General features: G+C 36.4%; 1 protein-coding gene across 2 annotated transcripts in view; it reads right to left on the bottom strand.

Moving 5' to 3' along the window:
* Window positions 1-9,307, bottom strand: part of LOC139572274 (phosphoinositide 3-kinase regulatory subunit 4-like) — a 55,346-nt gene that overhangs the window by 12,391 nt on the left and 33,648 nt on the right. The window lies entirely within an intron of this gene.

Here is a 9,307-nt window from a genome sequence, read left to right as displayed (position 1 = left end):
TTAAGACAGGTGTGATTTATGGCCCTCTCTCAGAACTGGTGGAGATCTGATCTGTCTGGTGCCACTGAGCCATAAATCTTACTGCGCATGAATGAACTAAAGATAAAAAAGGAAAAGACAGAAAACAGCGAACAACAATGAAAAAAATAAATAATAATAATACATTTAAAACAAAGGACATCAAGGACAACTGAAATCATAACAGCAATGACTACTTTATATGTTTGGGTGCATGTCTGGCACTATTACATGTGTGTGTTCTTGTATGTGTTTATTTGAATGAGAGTGTGTGTATATGCATGTGTACAAACACCTGCACAGCATCAGACTCAGGCAAACCAGCATTAGTTGTAAAAACACTGCCACTTAGTGTCATTCAAATGTACTTTTAGTATGTTTTATTTAGACTTTTTTTTCCTTTATATTTTGACCATCATTCTCTCTCTCACACACCAACTCCACTCCCACTTGTCTCCAATTCCAATTCCACATACCACCCACTTCGTGTTTCTACACAACACATATCTTTCAACTATGCTATGATGTTTAATTAACGTACAATTTGAATCTATCTAATCGAATATAATCTACAGATTGCGTGTTGAAGATAAATACTTTTACTAAGAGTATTAGTATATTAGTAATTGACTGACCCGGTCTCTCCAGATCTCCTAACAGTACTATTTCTAGGGTCAATTTTAGATCAATGCTATGCATTTTTAGCCATTGCTGAACCTGAGACCAGAAACAGGCTACCTGAGGGCAATACCAAAATAAATGGTCTATTGATTCTGTATCCTCACAACAAAATCTGCAGAGCTTCGATGATTTTATGCCCCAAATATTCAACATTTTGTTGGTGGCAAGAATTCTATATTATGATTCTAGCTGAAAAGCATGAAGTCTTGAATATTGCGTTGTTTTATATATCAACTCATACACCCTGTACCATGGAATCGGTACATCAAGAATCTCTTCCCAACTATTTTGCAATCTGTATGGCACAGTTGTCAACATCCTGGTCCTCAAATGAAACTGGTATACTTTCCTATTTATGCTATTTTTATTCCTCCGCCAGTTTTGATCCTTTATATTGGGCAGACAGACCAGTTCCCTACCTCCTCCCGCTGCCACCCGCCTCCTCCATTTTTGGGGCAATGCTGTAATCAATTGGTTGTACTCTTGGATTGAGCAGACCTTCCCGTACAATTCTGATAACTTCATGAAGGAAATAACTCTACCATTACAATTTACAATATCATTTAAGAACAAAATACCCTTTTCAAACATCTTTCCCATAAATACAGGTATTTTATCAACCAGCACATTTGAGTTCAGCCATAATATTTGTTGTAATATTTGTTCTATCTTTTCAGGGGGGTGAAATTGTAGCCAGCTCTGCAAAAAAGACAGATACTTTGAAAAAAGGATCATTTTCAATTAATCGAAAATGAGACATGGCAATTTGCACAAAGGCAAAAAGGCAATTTTTAAACAATGGATGAGCTTTTCTTAGTAATCTACTTGAGAACCATTTAGGGTTCAAATAAAACTTTTGAATGAGTGAAGCTTTTAGAGAGAGGTTTAGTGATTTTATATTTAATAATCTCAACCCACCCAATTCATATTCATTATATAGATAGGCTCATTTATTTTGTCTGGTTTAGCGTCCCAGATAAATCTAAATATTTTTTGCTCATATGATTTGAAAAACAAATCATCAGGAGTAGGCAGCGCCATAAGTAAGTGAGTAAACTGAGATATGACTAAGGAGTTAATCAGGGCAATTTTTCCATAAATAGACAGGTATTTACCTCTCCATGGTTGCAGGATCTTGTCTATTTTTACAAGTATTCTATTGAAATTCATTGTGGAGAGCTTATTTATATATTTTGTGATATGAATACCAAGTATCAGCCCATTTTATAGGTAAGCTGCATGGTAATGTAAAAGTTGTATTTTTTTAAGGATCCAATACGTAACATTGTACACTTATCATAATTGGGTTTTAATCCAGAGAGTACAGAAAAGTTATCTAGATCTTCAATGAGACATTGCAGGGATCTAGCTTGCGGACTTAACATAAAACTTGAGTCATCGGCATACATGGACACCTTTGTTTTTAAGCCTTGGATTTCTAATCCTCTAATGTTGTTATTGGATCTGATTTTAATAGCTAGCATTTCGATGGCCATAACGAATAGATATGGTGACAGCGAACACCCTTGTTTAACTCCTCTTGACAATTCAAAACTCTCTTAGAAGTAGCCGTTATTTACTATTTTACACCTGGGATTGCTATACATTATTTTTACCCATTTTATAAGAGAATTACCGAAATTGAAAATCCAGGCATTTATAAATAAAATCCAGCCTTTTCAAAATCCGCTATAAATACCATTCCTGGCTTCTTATATGTTTCATGATGTTCTATTATTTCTAGTAGTTGTCGTATATTATCTCCAATGTATCGTCCAAATAAAAAACCTGTCTGATCAGGATGAACAATACCTGGTAAAACCCTTTTAATTCTGAGTGCTATGCATTTTGCTAGTATTTTTGCATCCCAACATTGAAGTGTAAGGGGCCTCCAGTTTTGTAGATAGACCGGGTCTTTATATTTGCCATCTGGGTCTTGTTTTAATAATAGAGAAATCAGACCTTCCTGCTGAGTAACTGACAGACTACCATTTCTATAGCAGTAGTTAAAACAATCTAACAATGGAGCTTTTAGTATATAAAAAAATACTCGATATACCTCTACCGATTTAATAGCCTCAAAAAGTTATTCTGTGGGGCCTCCCGGGGGGCGCAGTGGTCTAGGGCCACCAGAGTCTCTGGGTTCGCGCCCAGGCTCTGTCGCAGCCGGCCGCGACCGGGAGGTCCGTGGGGCGACGCACAATTGGCATAGCGTCGTCCGGGTTAGGGAGGGTTTGGCCGGTAGGGATATCCTTGTCTCATTGCGCTCCAGCGACTCCTGTGGCGGGCCGGGCGCAGTGCGCGCTAACCAAGGGGGCCAGGTACACGGTGTTTCCTCCGACACATTGGTGCGGCTAGCTTCCGGGTTGGAGGCGCGCTGTGTTAAGAAGCAGTGCAGTTGGTTGGGTTGTGCTTCGGAGGACGCATGGCTTTCGACCTTCGCCTCTCCCGAGCCCGTACGGGAGTTGTAGCGATGAGACAAGATAGTAATTACTAGCGATTGGATACCACGAAAATTGGGGAGAAAATGGGATAAAATAAAAAATAAAAAAAGTTATTCTGTAGTTTGGCCTTCGCACTGATCTTTCTGTACATTTGTTAATTTTCCATTTTTTATATTATTTGGAAAGAATTCCTTACCGTAATCTTCATTCAGTGGGAGAGGATGAGACGGAAAAGAGAACATCTGCCTAAAATAATTAGCTTCCTCTTTTAAAATATCATTCGGAGAATCATAGATGACTCCGTCTTCAGTAACGAGTTTCTGCAAATAATTTTTGTTAGCGTTCCTGTATTGGAGATTCAGGAAGAATTTTATGCATTTTTCTCCATATTCCATCCAGTTTGCTTTATTTTTGTAATAGATTACATTAGATCGTTCTTGAATAAGTTCCTCAAGTTCTTTTTGTTTTTCCTCTAAGTTATTTTGTATCTCTGTAGTATTTTTTTTATTGCTATCTACCTGTACTATTAGTTCATGGATTTCCCTTGTAAGTTTAATAAATTGGTATAAATGTTTTTCGAAGAAGTGTGGATCATCCTGATTTGGACCATATAGATTAATGAGCTCTTCGTCCACTTTCATATTCAAAAGGATCCACCTTCCTTGCGAATCATTCCTGATTATTTGCACCTTCAGATCGAAATTTTTGCGAATGAATATCATCACACCCTTTGAGTTCCTTTGTCCATGACAGAAAATGATTTCACCACCCCATTCCTTTCTCCACGCAACTTCATCTAAGGATGTAGAGTGAGTTTCCTGTAAACAGTATATGTTATATTCCTTTTCTATTAGCCATGTAAAGACTGATCTTCTTTTTTATAATCTGCCAAACTGTTACAATTATAACTAGCTATACTTATTTCACCCCTTACCATAACTAGATACTATTCTCAGGCTAAATTGACCATAATTAGTGCTTGTAAAGTTATTGCCATCAGAGGTATTATGAAGGTCAAAACTAGAGCTTTCAAATGTCTGATATTTAGAATTCAAGAAATAGGTTCTAGCAATATTTTTTTAAATTCCCTTGCCTGTTTGCCTGTGAGCCAATGCCACAGATGTTAGAAAATTGAGACAAATTGTGTGTAACAAATCTGAGTAGGTTGATGTGTATGATATTGGATATGATATAATGAGAGTGTGTATGATGTCTGTATAAGAGTAAGACTATAATGTGTGATGTCCATATAAATAATAATTCTGCCAATTTGCATGTTTGAGTGTCTATGTGTGTAACATGTAGTGCGTATAGCCTTAATATTCATAATTGTAATCCATATCGTATCACCATCATAGTTGCATCATAATTACCTTCAACATAATTGAAAAACACATCCCAGCATTTCCATAGCAATTGACGTTTCACAGGATCATGAAAGAGACCTTGCATTACTCTAGAGACGGCTTCACTACAGTACAAATGTATTCCGTACAATATGTTATTGTTCCCCAATGCCCCTATTTTGATATCTTCCCCTTGCTTGTTGTAAACATATATAAACTTGTAGACAAATACATAAAAAAGATAAACAAACAATAAACACATTAAATTATAAAACCGTTCTCGACAATAGAGAGGGAGAGAAGAGAAGAGAGAGTGAGAGAAGAGAGCGAGATCAGGTGTGTATGTGTATGTATAAGTCTGTATGTGTAAGCAAGCATGTAGTTGAGTACGTGTGTGTTCATATCCACTTCATAATGTTCAGATATTTTAAACAGCTCCCATAACCTTCTTTTTTTCCGGAACCTGAAGTCCCTGTAGAATTTAGTACAGCCACGGTGTTATGGAGCTGTCTCGGAATAGCTGTCTATCTATAAAGAGTTTGTCCACAATGATAAAGGCACGCCTACCATCCATCCTTTGTTGTCTTTGTACCGGATACAGTTTCTTACGACGTTCGTTTATCTCCTTTGGAAATTGGTCATTGAGACTGAATTTGGTCCCTTTAAGCTCCCTTCCTCTGCTTTTGATCAGCTCCTTTTGTTGGTAGTGTTCAAATTTTGCGATGATCGGTCGTGAACCCTTGGTCTTGTCGCTCCGAGCTCCAAGTCTGTGTACTCGGTGGAAAGCCACCTTGTTTACAGTCTATATAGGAAGTTTCAAGGCGGATTTCATGAATTCTCTGATCGCGCCCTCTGGATTATTGGATGCGTCCTCAGGAATACCAGAAAAACATTGATTTTCACGCATGCTATGACTTTGTATGTCTAGTAGCGTCTCCTTCATCACCCTGTTTTCCCTGAGTAGACATTCCATGTTGGAATCGTGTATTTTTACCTTGGCTGTGAGTGTCTTGTTTTCTCTTTGGAGCTTGAGAATTTCACTCTGGCTGAACTACAAACTCCCCCTCAGCCCTGCTACCTCCTCACACAACCTTTCCATTGTTGCATGGATTCCAGCCAGAGCACTAGCCTCTACCTCAATGGTAAGTAAATCATCCGTGTCTGTAGATGAATCTATTTTTCCTTTTTTGTCAGGTTAAAGTTATTTTGTGAGGTAGTCGGATCTTTCCACGAAGGAGTATGTTGTTCCTCCATAGCGTAAAGCTGTTGGTACTCGTCGATTTCCCTCAGGATCTGCTTGGTATCCAGATTGGCTCTATACTGCAACCAGTTGTTTTCCAAAAAGATAACAATGAGTCTTTCCCACGATGACGACAGGTGTCTGTAGTACAGCCAGCTAGCACTCGCAGAATCCACGCAACAACAAAAAAAGGAACACAAACTTGCAGTCCCAGCCGTAAAGGCTAACCGCGTTGTGGAATCCTTAGTAACAAAACTTTAGTTCGGATTAAAATCGCTTTAATGAAAAAGTTTTAATGTAAACAACAAACCGAGTGTAGACAGTACAGTGTCCTGTTGCGCGCTCTGATGACGTCTCTCTCTCATAACGTATTTAATTATGTGTGGATTTATGTGTTTATATGTGTATTTATAAATCTTTTCAGGTTTGGTCCTCCATATGAATTAACCATATCAAACATAAATTCCCTTGCATCTCGGAACATGTTTGCACACACTACAGGGTACAATGAAGGTTTAATAGGCAGTTCACGTACAGAAACTCCCTCAACGTCTCAGCAGAGCAGATAGAAAGCTGATTGTAACACAAATCATAGGGTACATACTTCTAAAACCAGAGAGAGAAGCCCAAAACGTAGTCCTAGCTAAATCAGTGCTTAGCATGCCTGATCTCCTCTGCTAAATCATCATTTCATAATTGAAATGCCTCTTGGGCATTCCTCTGCTCTGTCAATTACAGACATGGATACAGATGCAATGCAGGACATGTTAAACTTGTAGTGTATTTGAGGAGGAAGTTTGTCATTTCCACTTTGAAATTTCAGACTTGATTTTCCCTTACGAAAAATGTATCAACCCCTACAAAAAAAAATCCATTAATTATAATACACATGATTCACATGATCCTGTTGCTGCAGGATTATTTTCCTGCTGTAGCAAACTGGCTCAAATGAAGATCCTACATCTGTAACTCCATACTCTGTCTCAGTAGCTAACACAAGACGGAGAGCATTGCAAAATAATACACAAACACAAGGCTAGGGGAAGATTTAGCTGTGTTACTGAAAGAACTGTCATTATCACTACAGATGAAGGGCTGTACACAAGACATAGCCGACATAAAACTTTCACATGCAATGGATGACATCCTTTACACTGAACGCAGACTTTCAGAAATGGTTATGTGCACTGATGGCAGATGCACAGTGCATTAGGAAAGTATTCAGACCCCTTCACTTTTTACACATTTTGTTACATTACAGCCTTATTCTAAAATGTATTAAATTGTTTTTCCCCCCTCATCAATCTACACACAATACCCCATAATGAGAAAGCAAAAACACGTTTTTAGAAATAAATTGTTGAAAATGTATAAAAACAATTAAAACTGAAATATCACATTTACAGATTCTAATATTATTATTATTATACAGCAAACTATAGTGCTTATTAATGATGTTGTCTCTTAAATAGTGTTTATTAATGATTTTGTCTCTTAACAGTAAACTATAGTGTTTATTAATGATGGTGTCTCTTAACAGTAAACTATAGTGTCTATTAATGATGGTGTCTCTTGTCGTAGAAAATTGCAAGATTATATTATAATGCTTGTATTGCATTATAATGGTTGTTTTATTCGACAGAATATAATATTCTGTTAACTATTGTGTGTGTGTGTTCTACTGAGGATGGGCCTCTATGAGATAACACTGACAGAGAAGATTTACGATGTCTTTGGGTGATAAAACCTAAAGAGCATTCCAGAGAACATGAGCTAATGGTTCTGTTCTATGCCGTACCAGGGAGAGACGGTTCCCTTTTGGAGTAAGAGGGCCAGACACTGGTCTTTACAATAAAAACTGTTGACACAGCAGTAACTGTCTACTATGTTTTATAGATATCTTTCATACAAATCTTAACCTTTGTGAACTGTTCCTAAGATCTGTGGTTCGTCATGTAAGTTGAGAGGGGTGTATCTTGGCTATAAAAGATCTTTGTACTTTTCTGTTGGTACTTTTCAATGGTTCATTAGAGATAGCACATCATTGAAAGTCAAAAAGACTATTGCAAAGCTCTTTTTATTAAAGATGTAATTTAAGTATAACTCTGACTGGTGTGTGAAGTTTGTAACTCTCCTCATTTGGTAAAGCAGAAATATGCCACCACACTCTTAAAAGTAAACTATAGTGTAATTAATGATGTTGTCTCTTAACAGTAAACTATAGTGTCTATTAATGATGTTGTCTCTTAAAAGTAAATGATGGTGTTTATTAATGATGTTGTCTCTTAACAGTAAACTATAGTGTCTATTAATGATGTTGTCTCTTAAAAGTAAACTATAGTGTATATTAATGATGTTGTCTCTTAAATGTAAATTATAGTGTAATTAATGATGTTGTCTCTTAACAGTAAACTATAGTGTCTATTAATGATGTTGTCTCTTAAAAGTAAATGATGGTGTTTATTAATGATGTTGTCTCTTAACAGTAAACTATAGTGTCTATTAATGATGTTGTCTCTTAAAAGTAAACTATAGTGTATATTAATGATGTTGTCTCTTAAAAGTAAATTATAGTGTTTACTAATGATGTCTCTTAACAGTAAACTATAGTGTTTACTAATGATGGTGTCTCTTAACAGTAAATTATGGTGTTTATTAATGATGTTGTCTCTTAACAGTAAACTATAGTGTCTATTAATGATGTTGTCTCTTAAAAGTAAACTATAGTGTATATTAATGATGTTGTCTCTTAAAAGTAAATTATAGTGTTTACTAATGATGTCTCTTACAGTAAACTATAGTGTTTACTAATGATGGTGTCTCTTAACAGTAAATTATGGTGTTTATTAATGATGTTGTCTCTTAACAGTAAACTATAGTGTCTATTAATGATGTTGTCTCTTAAAAGTAAACTATAGTGTCTATTAATGATGTTGTCTCTTAAAAGTAAATTATAGTGTTTACTAATGATGTCTCTTAACAGTAAACTATAGTGTTTACTAATGACACTGTCTCTAAATAGTGTGCACAAGGCTTTGCCACAGTTGGTCTCTTTATGCCCAGTTCTAATACTTCTAATACATTATATCATCTCCTTCATTCAGCCCCCTCATACTTAATTCCCTTGTCTTTTTATCACAACAGTTTCTACCAGTGATTATTCTCCAACCACTCTTTCTCTTATCTTTTTTTCATTGGGTTTGAATTAAGGGTCCGTTACTCTGTGAAGAGCTTTGTTCATCATATTGTCTATCACAAGGCACATTATGCACCAGTTTCATTCCTGTAGTGTGGGAAAAGCCCCAGGAAGCAGAACGCAGACTAGTTCTAGCCTAGCTAGGAAAACAAGGAATGCTGGTGGTGGATCATACTCATACAGAAAGGATACAGTGGCTTGTGAAAGTATAGACCCCCCTTAGCATTTTCACTATTTTGTTGCCTTACAACTGGAATTAAAACAGATTTTTTGGGAGGTTTGTATCATTTCATAAACACAACATGCCTACCTCTTTGAAGATGCAAAATATGTTTTATTGTGAAACAAACAAGAAATAACACAAAAAAACTGAAAACTTGAG

Source organism: Salvelinus alpinus, chromosome 4, assembly GCF_045679555.1.
Source record: "Salvelinus alpinus chromosome 4, SLU_Salpinus.1, whole genome shotgun sequence".
Taxonomy (NCBI): domain Eukaryota; kingdom Metazoa; phylum Chordata; class Actinopteri; order Salmoniformes; family Salmonidae; genus Salvelinus; species Salvelinus alpinus.
Note: the sequence above shows the minus strand (reverse complement) of the source record. Positions and strands in the feature narration are given on the sequence as shown.